Source organism: Delphinus delphis, chromosome 11, assembly GCF_949987515.2.
Source record: "Delphinus delphis chromosome 11, mDelDel1.2, whole genome shotgun sequence".
In the NCBI taxonomy this organism is placed as follows: Eukaryota; Metazoa; Chordata; class Mammalia; order Artiodactyla; family Delphinidae; genus Delphinus; species Delphinus delphis.
In genome coordinates this window covers 2683898-2706494 of record NC_082693.1, presented here as the reverse complement: position 1 = coordinate 2706494, position 22597 = coordinate 2683898, and the positions used below count along the sequence as shown (strand labels likewise).

Genomic DNA, 22597 nt, shown 5'->3' with positions numbered 1-22597 from the left:
GCACCAACATTCGCATTATAGGGGTCCCAGAAGGAGAAGAGAGAGAGAAAGGACCTGAGAAAATATTTGAAGAGATTATAGTCGAAAACTTCCCTAACATGGGAAAGGAAATAGCCACCCAAGTCCAGTAAGTGCAGAGAGTGCAAGGCAGGGTAAACCCAAGGAGAAACACGCCGAAACACATAGTAATTAAATTGACAAAAATTAAAGACAAAGAAAAATTACTGAAAGCAACAAGGGAAAAACGACAAATAACATCCAAGGGAACTTCCATAAAGTTAACAGCTGATTTCTCAGCAGAAACTCTACAAGCCAGAGGGAGTGGCATGACATATTTAAAGTGATGAAAGGGAAAAACCAACAACCAAGATTACTGTACCCAGCAAGGATCTCATTCAGATTCGATGGAGAAATCAAAAGCCTTACAGCCAAGCAAAAGCTAAGAGGATTCAGCACCACCAAACCAGCTCTACAACAAATGCTGAAGGAACTTCTCTAAGTGGGAAACACAAGAGAAGAAAAGGACCTACAAAAACAAACCCATAACAATTAAGAAAATGGTAATAGGAACATACATATCGATAATTACCTTAAACGTTAATGGATTAAATGCTCCAACCAAAAGACCCAGGCTCACTGAATGGATACAAAAACAAGACCCATATATATGCTGTCTACAAGAGACCCACTTCAAACCTACGGACACATACAGACTGAAAGTGAGGGGATGGAATAATATATTCCATGCAAATAGAAATCAAAAGAAAGCTGGAGTAGCAGTACTCATATCAGGTAAAAAAGACTTTAAAGAATGTTACAAGAGACACTACCTAATGGACACTGTCCTAAAGGAAGGACACTACCTAATGATCAAGGGTTCAATCCAAGAAGAAGATGTAACAATTATACATGCACCCAACATAGGAGCACCTCAATACATAAGGCAACTGCTAACAGCTATAAAAGAGGAAGTCAACAGTAACACAATAATAGTGGGGGACTTTAACACCTCACTTACACCAATGGACAGATCATCCAAACAGAAAATTAATAAGGAAACACAAGCTTTAAATGACACAGTAGACCAGATAGATTTAATTGATATTTATAGGACATTCCATCCGAAAACAGTGTGTTACACTTTCTTCTCAAGTGCACACGGAACATTCTCCAGGATAGATCACACCTTGGCTCACAAATCAAGCCTCGGTAAATTTAAGAAAATTGAAATCATGTCAAGTATCTTTTCTGACCACAACACCATGAGATTAGAAATAAATTACAGGGAATAAAACGTAAAAAACAAAACACATGGAGGCTAAACAATACGTTGCTAAATAACCAAGAGATCACTGAAGAAATCAAAGAGGAAATCAGGAAATCCCTAGAGACAAATGACAACAAAAACACGACAATGCAAAACCTATGGGATGCAGCAAAAGTAGTTTTAAGAGGGAAGTTTATAGCAATACAGTCCTACCTCAAGAAACAAGAAAAATCTCAAACAGTCTAACCTGGGACTTCCCTGGTGGCGCTGTGGTTAAGAATTTGCCTGCCTATGCATGGGACACAGGTTCAAGCCCTGCTGTAGGAAGATCCCACATGTCATGGAGCAACTAAGCCTGTGCACCACAACTACTGAGCCTGCGCTCTAGAACCCACAAGCCACAGCTACTGAAGCCCGTGTGCCTAGAGCCCATGCTCTGCAACAAGAGAAGCCACCACAATGAGAAGCCTGCGCAGCGCAACAAAAAGCAACCCCTGCTTGCCACAACTAGAGAAAGCCTGCGTGCGTCAACAAAAACCCAATGCAGCCAAAATAAATAAATAAATTTAAAAAACCAATCTAACCTTACACCTAAAGCAACTATAGAAGGAAGAGCAAACAAAATTCAAAGTCAGTAGCAGGAAAGAAATATAAAGAGCAGAGCAGAAATAAATGAAACAGAAACAAAGAAAATAGTAGCAAAGATCAATAAAACTAAAAGCTGGTTCTCTGAGAACATAAACAAAATTGGTAGACCTCTAGCCAGAATCATCAAGGAAATGAGGGAGAGGACTCAAATCAATAAAGTTAGAAGTGAAAAAGGAGAAGTTACAATGGACACCACAGAAATACAAAGCATCATAAGAGACTGCTACAGGCAACTCTGTGCCAATAAAATGGACAACCTGGAAGAAATGGACAAATTCTTAGAAAGGTACAACCTTTCAAGACTGAACCAGGAAGAAATAGAAAATGTGAAAAGACCAATCACAAGTTATGAAATTGAAATAGTTATTAAAAATCTTCCAACAAACAAAAGTCCAGGACTGTGAAGTACAGCCTCTGAAGATGGCTTCACAGGTGAATTCTATCAAACATTTAAAGAAGAGCTAAAACCCATGCTTCTCAAACTCTTCCAAAAAATTGCAGAGGAAGGAACACTCCCAAACTTATTCTACGAGGCCACCATCACCCTGATACAAAAACCAGACAGAAATACTACTAAAAAAGAAAATTACAGATCAATATCACTGATGAATATAGATGCAAAAATCCTCAACAAAATACTAGGAAACAGAATCCAACAACACATTAAAAGGATCATACACCATGTTCAAGTGGGATTTATCCCAGGGATGCAAGGATTCTTCACTATACGCAAATCAATCAATGTGATACACCATATTAACAAGTTGAAGGATAAAAACCATATGATCATCTCAATAGATGCAGGAAAAGCTTTTGACAAAATTCAACACCGATTTATTATAAAAACTCTCCAGAAAGTGGGCATAGAGGGAACCTACTTCAACATAATAAAGGCCATATACGACAAACCCACAGCAAACATCATTCTCAATGGTGAAAAACTGAAAGCATTTCCTCTAAGATCAGGAACAAGACAAGGATGTCCACTCTCACCACTATTATTCAACATAGTTTTGGAAGTTTTAGCCACAGCAATCAGAGAAGAAAAAGAAAGAAAAGGAATACAAATTGGGAAAGAAGAAGTCAAACTGTCACTCTTTGCAGATGACATGATACTATACATAGAGAATCCTGAAGATGCCACCAGAAAACTACTAGAGCTAATCAATGAATTTGGTAAAGTTGCAGGATACAGAACTAATGCACAGGGCTTCCCTGGTGGCGCAGTGGTCGAGAGTCCACCTGCCAATGCAGGGGACGCGGGTTCGTGCCCTGGTCCGGGAAGATCCCACATGCCACAGAGCGGCTGGGCCCATGAGCCATGGCCGCTGAGCCTGTGCATCTGGAGCCGGTACTCCGCAACGGGAGAGGCCACAGCAGTGAGAAGCCCGTGTACTGCCAAAAAAACCCCAAAACTAATGCACAGAAATCTCTTCATTCCTATACACTAACAATGAAAGATCAGAAAGAGAAATTAAGGAAACAATCCCATTCACCATTGCAACAAAAAGAATATAATATCTAGGAATAAACCTACCTAAGGAGGTCAAAGACCTGTATTCAGAAAACTATAAGACACTGATGAAAGAAATCAAAGATGACACAAACAGATGGAGAGATAGACCATGTTCTTGGATTGGAAGAATCTATATTGTGAAAATGACTATACTACCCAAAGCAATCTACAGATTCAGTGCACTACCTATCAAATTACCAATGGCCTTTTTTAGAGAACTAGAACAAAAACTGAAAATTTGTATGGAGACACAAAACACCCCACGTAGCCAAAGCAATCTTAAGGGAAAAAAACGGAGCTGGAAGAATCAGACTCCCTGACTTCATACTATACTACAAAGCTGCAGTAATCAAGACAATATGGTAGAGACACAAAAACAGAATTATCAGTCAATGGAACAGGATAGAAAGCCCAGAGGTAAACCCACACACCTGTGGTCAACTCATCTATAAGAAAGGAGGCAAGGATTTACAGTGAAGAAGACAGTCTCTTCAATAAGTGGTGCTGGGGGGACTTCCCTGGTGGCACAGTGGTTGAGAATCCGCCTGCCAATGCAGGGGACATGGGTTCAAGCCCTGGTCCGGGAAGATCCCACATGCCACAGAGCAACTAAGCCCGGGCTCCACAACTACTGAGCCCACATGCCACAACTACAGAAGCCTGTGCGCCGAGAGCCCAGGCTCCGCAACAGGAGAGGCCACCGCATTGAGAAGCCCATGCACCACGACAAAGAGTAGCCCCTGCTCACCACAACTAGAGAAAGCCCGCACACAGCAATGAAGACCCAATGCAGCCAAAAATAAATAAATAAAATTTTAAAATAATAATAATAATAAGTGGTTCTGGGAAAACTGGACAGCTACATGTAAAAGAATGAAATTAGAACATTTCCTAATACCACACACAAAAATAAACTCAAAATGGATTAAAGACCTAAATGTAAGACTGGCCACTATAAAACTCTTTGAGGAAAACATAGGAAGAACACTCTGACATAAATCACAGCAAGATCTTGTTTGACCCACCTCCTAGAGTAATGGAAATAAAAACAAAAGTAAACAAATGGAACCTAATTACACTTAAAAGCTTTTGCACGGTGAAGGAAACCTGTATAAGACAAAAAGACAACCCTCAGAATGGGAGAAAATACTTGCAAACGAATCAACAGACAAAGGATTAATCTCCAAAATTTATAAACAGCTCATGCAGCTCAATATTAAAAAAACAAACAGCCCAATCAAAAAATGGGCAGAAGACCTAAATAGACATTTCTCCAAAGAAGACATACAGATGGCCAAGAGGCACATGAAAAGCTGCTCAACATCACTAATTAGAATGGGCTCAACAGTTGGAATGGGCATGATCACAAAATCTACAAACAACAAATGCTAGAGAGGGTGAGGAGAAAAGGGAACCCTCTTGCACTGTTGGTGGGAATGTAAATCTATACATCCACTATGGACAACAGTATGGAGGTTCCTTAAAAAACTAAAAATAGAACTACTATATAACCCAGCAATCCCACTACTGGGCATATACCTAGAGAAAACCATAGTTCAAGAAGACACATGCACCCCAATGTTCATTGCAGCACTATTTACAAAGCCACATCATGGAAGCAACGTAAATGCCCATCAACAGACGAATGGATAAAGAAAATGTGGTACCTATATGCAATGGAATATTAGCCATAAAAAGGAACGAAATTGGGTCATTTGTAGAGACGTGGATGGACCTAGAGACTGTCATGCTGAGTGAAGTAAGTCAGAAAGAGAAAAACAAATATTGTATATTAATGCATGTATGTGGAATATAGAAAAATGGTACAGATGAACTGGTTTGTAAGGCAGAAATAGATACAGATGTAAAGAACAAACATATGGACACCATGAAGGGAAAGTGTAGGGGAGGATGAATTGGGAGATTGGGATTGACATATATACACTAATATGCATAAAGTAGATAACTAATAAGAACCTGCTATATAAAAATTAAATTAAATTTTAAAAAAGAAAGAAAGAAAGAAAAAGCAGAGTCGGAAGACTCTCACTACCAGATGTGTAGTCTTGGTATGCAACGACAGTAATTAAAAGTATGGTTAGGGCATGAACACTGGCACGTAGAATAATGGAACAGAATGAAGAGTACCGAATAGACCCACAGATACACGGTCACAGGCACTAGTGTAATTTAATGGGGAAACACTTGTGTTTTCAATAAATGATGCAGCTACAACTGGATGTCTGTAGGGTAAAGTGTGAGGTAGGGACCTCATACTATATGCAGAAATTAGTTCAAAGTGGATCATAGACCTAAGCATAAAAGGAAAACCATAAACTTCTGGGAGAAAGTGGGAAACTTTGGAATAAGCAAAGATTATTTTAGTACACATAATATACTAACCATAAAAGAAAAAATTGATAAATGGTACTTCATCAAAATTAAAGGCTTTTCTTCAAAAGACACCATTAAGAAAATGAAAAGAATTGAATGATAAAGGTGAAAGATATTTATGTGTAAAGGATTTTTGTGTATAACTTTGCAGATGACAGTTAAATCTCTATTATGTCTGTTTCTATACGATTTACCCCATCGTGTTACAGTCATTTATTTGCAAGCTTTATCATCTTCCTCCAGACTCCTGACATTCAGAAGTGTTCCTCTCTTGAATCCTGAAAAGCAAGCACAGTACCCAACACATTGGCACTCAGGAAATATTCTTTGAATTGTACTGAATTATTTTCACATTAAGTGGTCTAAGAGGATGTATAACCAAATTACTGATGGTTTTTAAACAGCCTTTATGTTGTTTGTCATTTCTACAAGTTAGATCTTCAAGACAGATTGAACGTTGTTCAGATCCAGAGTTCTTCTTTTCTCTGTGGTTTAATATTCTAGGAAGCTATTTGGTTAGGATGCCTGTTTGTTTAGGAATATTTGCTAAGGGAAATATCTGTGATGCGCACATCAGTTTTATACAGGAGTCACTGTCGGGGGGAAACAGACGAACCCCTCCTTTTAGCAGAGAATGTCTTTGCTATGCATGTGAAAGAAATTATGACTGGATTTATTCTTTTTCTTCATTGCCTTTTCTTCCACATAATGACATTCTTATAACATCCATGGACATTGGTATAATTTTCCACCCAGAATTAAGTTATTTCTTCTTAGTGTTTGTGGCCATGCATTTTCTGTTAGAGATACTGTTGCTTTTTAGAGCAAGGTGGTTACTACCTAGCGGAGATAGCAAACAGTTTGATCTTGAAATTAAGCTTAGTTTCACAGGGGGGCAACGTGCACATCTGGAGTGAACCTATCAGAATACATCTGCCCTCCTGGGCTCTGGCCTCACGTTGGTGGTGTCTCTCAAGCTCACAGTACGCCAGACATATAGTCATCCAGTTGGTGTTCCTTTATCTTCAGCCACATCTACCCTGCATATCTTCGTTTTCTTTCATCATTTCTTGTTTTTACCATACTGTCTTGCTTGTTTATATTTTCTTTTTGCTTACATTTTCTTAGCTCATTTATAAAGCATTCATAATTTGTGAATGTGTCTAATTGCCTTTATCCAGTGCTCAAAATCTGGAGTTGAGGGTTAACATTATAAAAAGAGACAGTAAAAATAGGGTAGTTCTCTCATAAAAGTGTGATCGATTCATTCAAAGAATATCTAACAAATTGGGGAAACATTTATGATACAATGTTAAGTGAGAAGAAAAAGCATAAAACTGACTTTTCTGTGTGTATATATAGATGCATTTTTTAACAAAAAAATTAAAGCTGGGAAGAATAATCACCAAAATGTTAAAAGTACGTATCTTTGGATGGTGGAAAAATGGGTGTTTTTTTTCTTTCTCATACTGGTTGCATTTTCTAATTTTCCATAATGAGGGTGTATTACTCTTAGAGTTAGATAAAGTAAAGGCTGTACATTGGAAGGGGGGGAGTGTGATTGATTCAGACATGTGCATGGATATTATTCATTAACTTTTAAAAAAAAGAATCAAGACCTCTTCACTGTCTCTTTTTTCTTTTGTGAAAGGCAGATATTAGAAGTACTCATTTCATATCATCGTTCTCTCTCCCATCACATGAAGTATAGTAAAGTCTTATATTACTGTTTTCATTTGCTTTTAGTTTCTATTTTTAATCTTTGGGCAGTGTAGTCCACATCACTGAGTTGAATATGAACTGGATAAAAGTAGTCATGACCTTTCTGATATATAGGAGTATATTCAAAGCGTTTTTTTTCTAACCAGTTGCTCAGTGGAACTAAGAAGCTTCTTACTTTCACTGGGAACATAAATCTAATGATGTTGCACTGGCGTTTACAAACCTTCAGAAGCTCCCTGTTTCAGTCAGCTCTCCATAATTTTGTCCCTTGGAGCGTTTCTGGCTTTATTTCCCTCTATGGTTCTTATCTCCATTATCCCAAATCTATTCAAACTTACATTCTCCCTCCTTAATGCTTTTGCTAAAACCATTCTTCTGTCTTAAATGCTTTCTCCATATCCTGCCTTTTATGGTTCCACCCTTTTCTCAAGGCTGACACCAAATCACATTGCCTGTAAAGAAACCAGCTTAGATCTTCCCAGTCAACACTGGTGCCCCCATCACTTTGCTCTTTGTTTTGTTTCTTAGAGCATTTTTACACCATTTACACCTTGTTTCTAGACTATGTGCTCCAAAACTGTGCTAAGCACTGTGGATAAAATATTCACTGAGATGAGGTATTTTTTCCTCACATCACAGAGCTCATAGACTTATGCACACACGATTTCTGTGGGTGAAGATAAACATAAACGGCCACATGAGAGGGGTGCATCGTTTGATAAAACATCCTGTAATGGGTGTTATATTTTTTACAGAATGTTTTTATGTGTGTAAAGTTTTGTTTCCACATGTAAGTCCTTAAGATACCTGAAATGTATTGTGTGAGGAAAGTTTTTTATTCTAGTTTTTCTCTATGGAAAGCCAGTTGTAATATCCCCTATATAATATGGTAAGGGCCCATATGTGCCTGAGTCTGTTCCTGGGCTCTGTTCAGTTTTCCATTTACCTGTTATGGCCGTGCTAGATTGTTACTGTTTTATATACTGTTCTACTTTTAAGTTCTGGTATATGGCAGGACAGAAGTCTCCTCAGTGTGCTTCAGTCAGAATCACCTGGAACGTCACTCTTTCATAGAAATTTTATAATGATGTTGACTAGGTTCTTAAAAAAAAAAAAAAAAACCCCTTTTGGGACTTTGATAAGAAATTGCATTTATTAATAGACTAGGCAAAATTAGATATTTATTATAAACAGTACGTCTTGTCATCCACTTACGTAGCCTGTTTATCCATTTAAGTTTTCTTTTATGACTTTCATTAGTATTTTGTGCATTTTCTCAGCAAAATTCTCACACATCTACGTTGGATTTATTTCTAGATACCTCATTTGCTGCTATCATGAATGATATATTTTTTCAATTAAATTCTCTACCTTTTTATTCCTGGTATGTAAAAAGCTATCTTTAAAAAAATACTGCTGTTCTATGTATATCCTGTTACCCCTTATTAGCTTTGTTAGCTAGAGTAGCACAACCTGCTGAAAACTTTCTGTGACTTAACACAGTAAAAGTTTATTTCTCAGTGGATCTAATAGGCCAATGCTATTATTTCTGATTGGTGGTGCTTTCTAAATCTATACTGTATATATGCCCTGTTTAATTCATATGCTTTGTGACTTTTGTATTCTTTTTTTTCTTGTTTAGTGTTACTAGAAGTTTGTGTACTTTATTCTTTTCTTTCAGGAGCTAGATTGGGATTTTGTTCACCTCTATTTTATGTTTGTTTTCACTCTACTAGTTTCTGGTCTATTATCATTTCCTTCTATTTTCCTTACATTTACCATGTTTACTTTTTTCCAAATTACTTGAATATTGTCAGTTATGACGGAAGGCTATAAATTTTTCTCTAAGCCTCCCGTTAGCTATATCCAAATTTTGATATGTAGAAATTTCTCCTTGTGTATTTTAGGTCTTTTGTTTTCCTGAGCTTTCCCCATTGATTCATGTTTTATCCAGGGTGTGGTGGTTTAATTTCATAAAATTAGGGGGGGAGTATTCAGTGTTGATTTCACAATATTATTATTGAATACATTGTAGTGAGAAAAAATAGTCTATAAAAGGTAAGCAAAAGAGGCATAAATACAGCTACAGTAGAAATGTTTAAAATTATCTATTGACCAGGTATCCTGGCATTAGACGGTATGTTGATTTTACCCTCAGGCTGGAATCAGGATGATGACATCATTTCCAGGTATTCCTAGGTCTCTCTCTTACATGTAAGAAAAACTTTCCCAGAAGTCCTTCACAACCTCCTTCCACAGCAGACTAACCTTCCTCGTCCGTTTGGCCAGACTGAGTCACATGCCAAGTCACTGGGAAGGGAAAAGTGCACCTTTTTTGTCTTACTCTATTAGTACCTACCTCTGCGGTCTAGAAAGAGGGTGTTTATCTTTGAGTCATGCTGAAGAAGGGGTGGATCCATGAACAAAGTTGGAAGGCGGCCGGATACAGTCTTCTGCAGTTGCCTCCTAGATGCCCTTTGTCAATATGCCTTGGACATCAGTGAATTTATCGGAAGGGAGAAAGGATACTGATTAATCTGGAGAGCCTGATACATGGCGTTCTGTTAGGAGAGCTTCTCATATCTATTTAAATGCCCTTTAACACAGTTCAGTTATTTCTGGTTTTTACAGTGTGAAGTCTCTTGTAACTTAACTTTCCTCATGAGGATTTGTTTTCTTATATGGTTTGTAATCTTTGACTATGAGCTCATCTTCTGTGGGGTTACTGACCTTGGGAGTCTTATTCCTTCAGATCAGCTTTGAGTTTGTCTGAGACAGTGAGTTTCACTGTTTCTGGACCAGTTTCTATGTGAGTTTCTGTGCTTGGAATTTTGTGTATCTCGTTTACCAGCGATTTCTCCTGGGTAATTCTTTTCACACCCAAAGCTCTGGACTCTTCACTGCCCCGCTGGGCTGGTAGGCGGCGTTTTTCTGGCCCCTATTTTACAGATGGAGCCAACCTTTGTGACTTTCTTTAGCTGTAATGCACAGGTTATTTCTGTCTCCTGTGGAGCCTGCATTCAGGAACCTCTCCCCTAGCCCTTAGTTATTAAGGCCTATAGCCCAGTGTTTACCCCTTATGAGCCGTTTCTACTTGATCTCTCATCAGTGCTTTGACTTTGAGTTCTATCTTCATTATTGGCGCTTCCAGTTTAGTTTACCTCATGCTTGATACCTCATGGTTATTTTCTATTTCATACAGTGTTTTCATGAGTTTGGAGCAGGAGGGAAGGGTCCTTGTATGTTGGCTTAGTTCATAATGTTTATCAGAAGTGTAAGTTTCCACTTAAACCAAATTGGTTTTCAGAATTTAGTTTTTTTCCCTTCTCTTAATTTATTTTTTGGCCTTTATTTTTATATGCATACTTTGCCTTCTTGAAGTCTTCAAAATGCATAACTAGGATTTTGATTGCGACTTTTCAGACAGAACATCTGTTGCAAAATTTTTGCCATTTCTTGTGGGATGGGGTAAATTACAACTCTGCTGAACCAAAATTTTATGTGGAAAGGTAGCAAGAAGCAACGATGACAGATGTGCTGGCCCTACTTGGTTTCTGAAATGTTATTTTGTTCTTTTAAGTTTCTGTAAGGTGGAGAGTTACTTCTGCTTAAAGATTTTCATCTTCACCCAAACTTTGTGTCTTATGGAACAGTTTATTTTTCCAATCTACTTTAAAGAAGAAAACCTTTCTGCTCTCAGCCTGCTCACGATATCCATCTCCTGTTGCTTTGGCTCAGACTCCCATTCTACTTCATGATAAACACCTTCGTATCTCATTGTATCTTCAACTCTGAGCTCTGGGAGCAGGCTCACAGAGGAAACTCACTGTGCTATCTAAATGAGCCTTGACAGGCATGGGAGTGGAATTTACTGCTGGGAGGTAGACCAGGTGGTATTCAGGGGGCTTGTTCCATGTGGTAATTGCAGAACCCATTAGTATTGAAGTAGAAACTGGAGGAGTGAAGCTCTTTGGCTACTAATTTCCTGGAGAGATAAGACAGCCACACGTGCTTGTGTTTTTCCATTTCTCCAAAATTGTGCTTCCTCGAGGACATTTCTTATTATTTCTCCCTCTGATATTTTATTTGTTTTATTTTTATTTTATAGGAGGGCTTAATGTGACTAAACCCCTCAGTATGAAAATTCTGAGACACCAGGGTTAAGTTGTTGTGTCATTCAGTGGATCCTCCAGCCCTTCTTTCTGGGGATGAAGCCCTACTGCGATGAAGTGTAATAAGGCTCAAAGCTGTCAGTGCTTCCAGATGTGGAAGAGGGCCTCATCAGAGGGTTTCTTTACCAGGACAGATGTGCATATCTTGGGCCTGTGCTAATTAAGAGAGTGTTTTCCTCTCATTTTATTGTCGTTACTCCATCTGTTAGAAAGTATCCAAATAATTGCACAACACATATAAATGATGATGTATCCATCACATGCAAACAATAGAAATACTTTAGCATAGTTGTTTTCAGGAAGGTTCATTTGGGGACAGCGGGCAGACCCGTCCTTCTTCCCAGTCACCATTCTGGGAAGTGCTGATGGACCCCAGAGCAGGAACGGCCCCAGAGCCCACCCATTACCTGCCAGTGCTCATTCGAATCCCACTTCTTTTGTCACTAAGATGGGGGCTATTTTAGCAAATGTCAGCTGTTGTTAGTGTCTTTGAATTGAAAATGAAGATAAACTAAATTTGTTTTTTTCCCTAAAGATAGTTAATCATGTCACTTAAGTTTGGGCCAATAAAGAAAGAAGGAATAGTTCAGTTTAATAAGTGGTGCATAAAATGAGACCCCACCCTGCCCCCACCTCCATACCTCTGCTCTGCAGTTTTGAACAGATGCTTTAGTAAGTCCGCAGGCTCTGGAATCACGTTAGGTAGAGTGCTGGTCGTTACTTAGAGCTCCGCATTGAGTAGAAATTGCGCATTGAATTTTGAATGAGTTGACTCTTCCCTTCAGTTCACCCTGGGGTGTCGTTAGTGTGGAGGCATTTCTTCGCCATAGCAGCTTCCTCTCATCCTACCTCTTTTTAGCTTTGGGTGCTTCCCTATCCCATCTTTGTTTTCACATTTAAAGCATAACAAGACTCAAGAGCTGTATTTTGTTTTTTACTTTAAACTAAGACCAGAACAGTGTTTTCGTCCCAATCACTGTTAAGTTGATGATTCCTTTATGCTACCCAAGAGTTTTTATTTAAAATTGAGCATTTTTACTTGCTCTTTAGGTCAGAGGGATCATATCCTGTGTGGTATTCCTCCTCCATCTCAGCTACTTAAAGAAGTACTGTAAATAGAGGCTTTCAGCTTAGAAAGCACTGCACATTTCCTGGGCTCAAACTGAACTGAACTGTGGGCTAATAAAAAGTTCCAGATGAAAGTACTGTGGTGTCTTGTTGTGTTTCAGTGTAGCTGTGATGCAGTGTGAACAGTGGTGGCTGTGGTCCACTGTACATCCCGTTTGGATACTGACAACATGGTTCAAAACATCAGGAGTTAAGTCCCAAAGCCCGTGTCTGTGTGAACACTCACCATGCCTAAGGAAGACCTTATTTCATTATTTAAAAGAGCAGGATTGCTTGTCAGGTAGGGCAGGGCCCTAGCTCCGCCAGGGACAGGGGTAAGATGAGAGGCCAATGGCTGCTGAATTATCATATTTTTACAGTTGATATTTTTTAGCAGCAAGTGTTTTGCATGAATAATAGTGATGACTCCACAGGCACTTTTCTGTTGGATCCCAGAGTATTGCAGCAGATTAGAAGCAGAGAAAGACCTGAGAGCTCATATTCAGTTATATTAAATGAGGACTCTTTAATGAAAAACAAAAGCCATTTATGTTGTTCCACATGCACAGAATGAAGGAGTACTTGAAATTCCTTCCGACTTAAATGCTAGACTTTATCTTACAGCTTCTTAAGGGGAGCTTTTATTTATCATAGGGCAGAGGTCCCCCACATTTTCTTGGTCTCAGTGCAGTCAGTCAACTTTTCATGGCCTCCAGGCCAAAATAAATACCTAACCGTTCTTAATAATAATTATGCTTGTACATTGTAAATATTTATGTCCTAATGATTTGCTGATCGCTTCAAAAATCATATATAAATTGAAAGACAAAATATTTTAGTTTTGTTCTCTAATCACCACAGTAACTCACTACTGGAGTGTGTGCTTACTGGGCACTGCACAGGTCTTGGGATCGGACTGGCCACTGCCACCTTCATTTCTTGTTCTACGTTGATTTCTGTGCATTACTGTGCTGGGCTCTTCATCACAGCAAACATCGGAACTCAGGTTCACAGACGGAGACTGTCTCGACATATGTATCTGTGTGTGATGCAAGTGCTGAAACCACCTCAAGCTCGTGATTCATATGTTGTCTAACAGATGTCACTGTTTCTGCCCAAATTGAAAATATTCTTCGGTGCCCCTTTGAGTTCCCTGGGGCAGGGTGGGAACCGTGGTAGTATTGTGGAATGGTATTAGCTCATAAGACTCGATGGTACCCTAGTTCAGGAAAAATGGCTGCCATGCCAGACTGTTAGGGGAAGAGGGTAAAGTGTGTCCCAGGCTGTTACCAGAGGACCCAGGACTCTTCACCGGCCTGTGGGGAGACAGCGGGCATCTTAATTAGGAACAGAGACTCTGACCCCAGGAGGAAGAGCTTTTTACATCTCCTCTCTCTCTTGCTGTCTCTCCCCCTCCCCTCTTTTGCCCTGTCTCTCTTTCACTCATATACACACAAACACACACAAATAACTGAAACAAGTACCAAACAAAACAGGACTTCTACTTGCTGTGTACTGATATTTTCTGTTCCTTTTTATTCTTGTTTACTTTGTTTTTATTTTATTTTTATTTATTTATTATTATTATTTTTTGCAGTACGCGGGCCTCTCACTGTTGTGGCCTCTCCCGTTCCGGAGCACAGGCTCCGGATGCGCAGGCTCAGCGGCCATGGCTCACGGGCCCAGCCGCTCCACAGCATGTGGGATCTTCCTGGACCGGGGCATGAACCCGTGTCCCCTGCATCGGCAGGCGGACTCTCAACCACTGCACCACCAGGGAAGCCCTTACTTTGTTTTTAAAACAAAGTAAAGACCCTCAAGAGCCACTAAACTGAGGAAGACTAGTTAAGGGCATAGACTCTGGGGCCCAATTTGGTTTTAACATAGCCATCACCATTTCCTATCTGTGACCACATGCAAGATTATTTAACCTCTCAGTTACTCAGTTTCCTCGTCTGTCAAATGGAGATTAATAATAATACATGGTGTTGAGGGGAATAAATAAGTTACTACATGTGAAACACTTAAAACAGTCCTTGGCTGTTAATTACTGCTGTATTACTTATTAGAACCTTAATGAATAATCAGAGGTTAGAACATTTGGGGATTGGAAAGAAACAACAGTTTAAACCTCTAAAAGTGCTACTATATATAGTAAAAAGGATGCATTTTCTTCTGGATTTTTACTCCTGGGCAGGTATGTTTTGTATCCCTTGCCAAAGATTTTCTGGATAAACAGAGGAGTCGGAAAAAGGGAGATAACAGTATTACTAGCTTTATACTGATAGAGCTGATTAGAGTACACGGCTTTATATTTGCAGCCAAGTAGCCTTCCTACTATTTCACTCGTGAATTAGAGCACCGCTAGATAACTGCAGGCATCTTACTACATGCAGAGAGCAGAACAGGGTGTAAATTCTGCATAGACAGACGAATCCGAAGACAGGAGAGCAGAAGGGCTAAAATGAGCATGTTTATCTCTTTCTTCAAAACTTGCCAATCAGATAACTCTCAAGGGAGTGAGACTGGGAACAGAGGCATAGAAATGTGGAGAATGAGGAATGTTAACCTAGGAGTGGGAACATTTCTCAGGGATACAGCAGGCCTGCAGTCAAGTTCGTGTTTCATAACTTGCAGCAGTTAGCTGTCTTTTCTGGTATGAACTTTAAGGATAGACATACCGGGATCTGAATCCTGCCTGTCTTACTTAACTGCGCTCACTAGGGCAACCTAGAATTTCCAGAAGCCCTAAAACAGACACAACTACATTCCAAGAAAAAGGGACGACTAGCTTCTCTTCCCTGTTCCATTCGTACAGTGTTAAATGCATTAGTGTTTGCTTTTATCAAATGGCAGTAGAGTTAGAAGCATGAGACTTACCTTGGTTGACCAGTAGTTATTCTAATAGCATGTTTCCATCAGTCTGTCTCTACATTTTATTCTAGTTGATGATTTCTGTGAACTTGTAGCTGGTAGAGTAGTATATAGTGCTTGGTCCAGGTTATTAAATTATGCTATGTTAATATATATGCAGCCCATCTTTTTCATTACAAAAAGTGGTGCAATATCTTGGCTTATTTTTTATAAACATACTCAACATTGGGAAAGTTTTCCCAGTAAGTGTTTCAGTTGGCTCCCACTTCTCTCATCCTCTACTCTTCCTCCCTCTCCATTCTTCCTTCCTATTCTTTTTTCTGTCTTTTAATAAATGTCCGTAATAGTACCTGTGTTTCAGGAACCGTACTGAACATTAATGTGATTTTGAACAAGATGTATTCAGTCCCTTTATCTAATAGTCTAGTGATAAGATGACATGTTAAGCAAATAATAATTTAGTTATGATTATAATGTCTAATTAACAAAAAGTATAGTAGTAAATTAAAATTTATAATAAGGAGTCTGAGCTAACGTGCAATGATCTTCCATATGAGGTGGCATTTAAGACCTGAGGAGTGAGAGTGATGTCAGCAAAATGGTGGCATAGGGCTCCCTAGCACTCTTGCCCCTGCCAGAAACATCCGTTGGAACAGCTGTCCCTGCACAAAAGTACCTTTATAAGAGCCAAGGATTCATGTGAGGGATTCCAACCCTGCATGAAGCACAGAAATAAAGGTACATTGAGGAGGGTAGGAAAGATAGATGTACACTATTCCCATTACCTTTTGCCCAAGCCCAGACAGCATCATGCAAACACCCACCCCGTGGGGAAAGGAAAGTGACCGGCTTTACCATGGACCCCCAGAGTTGGTCCCCCCTGGCACCAGGCCAACTCCTGCAGCCTTGCGTGGCTCCGTGTGTTCCTGCAAAGCCAGGTCCCGGCGCCTGCTGGCTCCTGCTGCTGCCCTAGGCACCTCCCGTGGCCCCAGGCTCCTTTCCGGCTCCAGTGAGCCTGGGTCCCCAGCGCATCCTAGCACCAGGTTGCTCCTGAAGCCTTGGGTGGTTCCTGTGGCCCCAGGCTTACAACCATCCCTCTTGAACCTAGGTTCCAGGTGGGCACCTGCATACCCAGGTCCTAGCTAGACCTAGTGCCAGGCCAACTACCACAGACCCCCTGCTTTTGACCCACCCCAGCACCAGGCCGGCTCCCATGGCTCCAGACCCCCAGCTACTCCAGTGCCAGGCTGGTCTCTGTAGTTCTAGACTCCAGACCAGCTCCTGAATACACAGGTTCCCAGCTCATTCCAGGACCAAGACGGACCCCCTGCTACCACAGCTGCCTCATCTTCGAGGCCGATTCCCACAGATCCAGGCTCCCACATGGGCCCCTATAGACCTAATCTACAGCCAGCTCCTGTGGCCACACCTTCAGGTTGGCTCCTGTAAAACCAGGCTCTTGGCCCTTCCCAGCACTGGGCTGGCTCCTGTAGATGCAAATACCTGCAGACCCAAATACCAGGTCCACCCCAGTGGACCCAGGATCCAGATCTTCCCGTGCAGATGCAGGTCCCAGCCCATCAGCACAGACTCAAGCACCAGGCTCATCTCCACTGACCCAGGTGCCTGATCTGTTTGTTCAGGGACTCCACCAGCCAGCCTGCCTGCAGATACCCCTGGGTGGCCTCTACCCAGAGCCTCTGGAGGGGCTGACCCATGAAGGGCTTTGCTCGCCAAGCCAGCTTGCAAACACTGGAAGCAGTGCCTACTTTCTCAAGTGCACAGCACCAAAGCAAGGCCAGAAGGATCCCGAATAATCGAGGAAGCGTGATTCCACCAAAGAAAACTGATACTCCGATGATCGACCCTAAGGAAGTGGAGATCCATGAATTGTCTGGGAAAGAATTTCGAATAATAATCCTCCTAAAAAAATTCACTGAACTACAAAAAACCCCATAGTGTGAAAATATACATGCACCCCAGTGTTCATTGCAGCACTGCTTACAATAGCTAAGGCATGGAAGCAACCTAAATGTCCACTGATAGATGAATGGATAAAGAAGAAGTGGTACATATATACAGTGGAATATTACTCAGCCATAAAAAAAGAATGAAATAATGCCATTTGCAGCAACATGGATGGACCTAGAGATTATCATATTAAGTGAAGTAAGCCAGACAGAAAAAGATAAAATATCATATGATATCGCTTATATGTGGAATCTTAAAAAAAAAAAGATACAGCCAAACTTGCATACAAAACAGAAATAGACCCACAGACACAGAAAACAAACTTATGTTTACCAAAGGGGAAAGAGGAGGAGGGATAAATTAGGAGTTTGGGATTAACAAATATATAAATTTTATTATATGTAATATAGATATCCAACAGGGACCTACTGTATAGCACAGGGAACTATACTCAATATTTTGTAATAACCTATAAGAGAAAAGAATCTGAAAAAGAATATATATATTCACACACACACAGAAAGAGAGAATGTATATATATGAATTATATATATAAAGAATATATATATCTAAATTGCTGTACACCTGAAACTAACACAGCATTGGAAATCAATTATACTTCAATTAAAAAAAAGCATCTGGACAACTAAATGAAATTAAGAAAACAATGCATGAACAAATGAGAAGTTCAGTGAAGAAAGAGAAACCACTGAAGAAAACCAAACAGAAATCCTAGAGTTGAAGAATATATTGATTGAACTGAAGAATTTACTAGAGAGCTTCAATAGCAGACCTGACCAAGCAGAAGAAAGAATTAGTTAACTAGAACACAGGTCACTTGAAATCATCCAGTCAGAGGAGCAAAAGGAATAAAAAGGAGTGAAGAAAGCCATCATGAATTATGAGATACCATGAAAAAGAGGCAAGCTGTGCATCACTGTGTATCAGATCATCACGGGGTGCACCTTACATTTGTGTATGTTATACATCAGGAATGTCTCAATAGGCTGAAACAAAATACTGGAAGTATTTAAAGATTTAGATAGGAAAAAGACCCGAGGAATGAGTAGGAGTGCCATCTGATTGAGAAGCCAGTAAGGAGCTAGAGGAAGAGCAGAACATTCCAGGCAGAGGAATTAGCATAAAGGGAGGTCCAGTGATGGGAAGGGCTTAGGGTGTTCAAGGATCTGAAGGAAAGCTAGTGTGGTCAAGTGTAGAAAATTGGGGTTAGGTATTCAGAACGCGTGAAAAGGACAAGATTTACATCACGCAGGGCCTTTGAGCCCATGTCACGGACTTTATACATAAATCCTGAGATAATTTGCTGGAATTTTAATCTTCTCCATCTTTCATGTAGAACTTTTTAATTATGATTTAATATAATGTATTGACTGACGTGGATATAATGTTTTTGAACGTCTTCTTATTTCCTTTTCCATTTTCCCATTGAGACTTTGTTCTTTAAGAAACACAATGCAAAGTCTTTGGTTTCATTTGTAATGAACCAGATTCTTAAGGTTACTGCTTTAGTTACATAACGTGGAGTAGGTTGATAAGTGTCATTAAAAATCTAATGTGGCGGTGGTTGTTGGTTAATAGAATCAATTGCAAAAACCTAAAATGGTAGAACTGGGGTGATCAAGCGTAAGGAATTTTTTTCTGGTAGCAAGATACGAAAGGCCTTATGAACTTAGAGAACAAGAGAGAGAGATGTGCCTTTGGTGTTTCTGCATGTGTCTAGGAAAATAATTTATCAATGCAATTTTTATTGTCACCTCTAACCTAGATCCATTGTTGCTTTATTGGCTGCAAGCATCACAGTCAGAATTTTTTTTCTGTATAGGTTCTGGGTTTACCAGGACTTAACTTGTACAACTTATTTTAGACTAGAAATTTCTTGGAGTGGAACTTTATAAGCACTATTCTATTTTTTTGCTCAAAAAAAATAGCAGTTGCTTTATTACATAGAATTATCAATTATCTTTCTGGCTGTTTCTCTTGAACTAGTCATGCTTTTCTTTCTTCCTGTGGAGATACATTATATAGCCCAAAATAAGTGTTTTCAACACATTCAACAGCTGAATGGAATGGAATTTGATTAAGTTTGAGTAATATAAAAACTTTTCCATTGGCTTTCTATGATTGAATTTGTAGTATGGAAAACTAAACCAATTCTTGTTTATGCTCTCCAGGGTTACATAATTGCATTGTTTGAAAACAGTGTAACTCCCGTTTCCCCCAAGAGCATCATTTTGTCTTTTGCGTCTCAGTTTGGGGGTTGGATAGCGTAATTTCTTCCCTTAACAGTGCCTTTTCTCCTGCTGGTGGCTACTGTTTGTATGATTTCCTCAATAATAAGTGGGGCTGTTTCTCTGTGATAGGGGTGTGGTTGCATACACCATTAGAGCCTTTGTTCTGAATTTAGTACTGCTGAATCCCCCTTCAGCACCTTTAGCTTGACCTCTGGTCTTAAGCGTGAAGGGTGATAGACAGAAACAAGTAGAAGAGGGTAGTATGTTTGCTTGTGACCTCTTAACCCATTGAGGGTGATTCTAAAATGCATTTGCTTCTCAGAGAAGAAAAGCAGTTGTTTTTAAAATATATTTTAATATACTTAAATATGTAATTTAATATATTAACTTTGGTTGATTCTTCCCTTACTCCTAAAAAAAAAAGACCATTCTCTGTTAAATCACGTTGACTTTTAGGCTTGAATCATCCACCCTATTTGTGAGTTGGTCCATTCTTTCACACAAATTGAGTTTGATTTTAAACATTTTACTTGTACCGTCCCATTCACAATCCAGGTCCTGAAATATACCCCACGCATCTCAGTTAACGTGTTGAGTGATTACTGAAGGTTAGTTATGTTTTTTTCCACACTTGTTTATTCCAGTTATTCAGGATATTGTAATTATGTGTTTTTATCTTATATGGAACCAATGACATACTTGTAAGAAAAAAAATATTTCTGTGAAACTAAAGCTGAATGTTTTGGAAAGAAGATAAAAGTAAAAATCATTGTTTAAAAATCATTTTTGAATTAGGTAAAAGTGAGGTAATCGTTGAGTATGGGGGGAAATTTCTTTAATCTAAAAGTGTTTTAAACTGAAATTACTTTCAAATGTCTTTAAGTAGTAGCCCTACTTTAACAAAACTGGAACTTGAGGGGTCCTTTTTGTACAATGCAGAATTTAAGGCATTGGATCACATGGTGAGCTTTGGACCTCTCCTGCATCAGAAATTGGTGAAGCAGTGTACATATATATGTATAATTTCTCCATCTTTTTTTTTTCCATTCTTTAATGAACTTTTTTTTAGTTAATCTATAGCAGAATTGAGTATCACAGAAAGGGGCATATTCTACAGTTTCTTATAAAGAATTTGTTGATTCTGGGAGCTCCAGAAGGTAACACTTTTATGTAGAATGTTGTGTATTATAAATTATTTATAAAAACATTATAAATAGCTGATTCTCAAATAGTAAATAATGAAAAACTGCAGCAACTTTTCCACGGTGTGATATCTTTAAGATTTAACACAAACTAGGATAAATTTAGTCGTATAAATTCGGTTTAATGCCAAAGACAAATTTATTAAAGAATATTGTAATCGTTTGCAATCCAAAAAGTCAGATTTTTTCCCCACCCCTTCTCGAAAACTATTAATAATTCCAAGCCTCGGGAAGACAGGACAGCTACATCATGATATGACTTGCCTGAGTTTGATAATTTACTGAGGTAACTGCCAATTGCAATTAGGACCCTATGAGCTTAACCAGGATAGACTTAATTATTGGCTTACTATATTTAAATCAGAAAGAAGAGCTCATACAGAATTTTGTACCCATACCCTGAAAAAATGTGAAGCTGTTTTGGACTACAATTTCATAGCTTTTGTGGCTAATGAGGCGTGAAGTAAATTGGCAGGCTCACACTGCCCCGAGTACAGTGGTGCAGTGTGCATTTTCTAATTCCCAGCCCTTGGGATTCCAGCAAAGGTCACAAATTGAACAAAGTCAGGATTAATCAAAACTACAATCAAATAAAACCCAATCATTAATCCTCTTCTGAGTTACAGAGGACTGATTGTGTCATTGTGTGAGAAACACTGAAGAGGGCTCTTTTGTAGTTTGCAGGAAAATCAACAGTAGGTGTCAAACAGAAAGATGAAGCCCTGCAGGTGAAGCTGTCTCTGGAGCCAAGACACACTGACAATTTACGCAGAGTTGCAAGTGAGCCTGTGGAGGGTTGAAAGGGGTGTTGGCACGAGCTGTAGAACACGCAGGGCTCTCGGTGGGGCCTTCCACAGAGATGAGTTCATGGGCCACAGCAGCCCTGTTCGCTGGGAAGCTTAATGTTTGAGGGTAGCAGCTCCAAGCAACAGTCTCGCCCAGGTTAACTGCCAAAAATTTACTGTGTGATTCTCAGCTCTTTGTGAAGAAGAGTTTCTAGAAAAGCATTTCCTCTGTAGGAGTAATTAAGTGTTAGAATATGTCATACCCAACAAAAAGAGGGAAGAGTTCCCGAAGAAGAGAACTTTCGGCCCATATTTCTTCCATGCTCCTGACTTTTGACCTTACTGATGCTTGCTTGATGGTGGCTCTTGTTATTTCTGCTATGTTATAGTCCACAGTGATCATTTCTTCATTCTTCATTCCTTCGCGTCAAGGCACTGTCAGCTTTATTTCCCAGTTGTGCTGAGTGTAACTGAAGAATCAGTTTTGACGTTTAATTCACCCTTACTGTTGATGTTGTGCGAGGTGTGTCTGTGCACGTGTGGTTTAAGGCTAGCACTTGCCTCTGTTGATTAGCTTTGCTCACATAGCAAATAGAAAAACTCTTAATCCTTTGCCCCATCTCGGATTTGGTAACTGATTTGAAAGCCCCCAAACAGGTGATTGTTGTAATCACGACTCATTGAGTT

The 22597-nt window shown here is 39.5% G+C and overlaps 1 protein-coding gene across 6 annotated transcripts in view; it reads left to right on the top strand.

Moving 5' to 3' along the window:
* Positions 1–22597, top strand: part of ERC1 (ELKS/RAB6-interacting/CAST family member 1) — a 393002-nt gene that overhangs the window by 229349 nt on the left and 141056 nt on the right. The gene's annotated exons all lie outside the window — the stretch shown is intronic.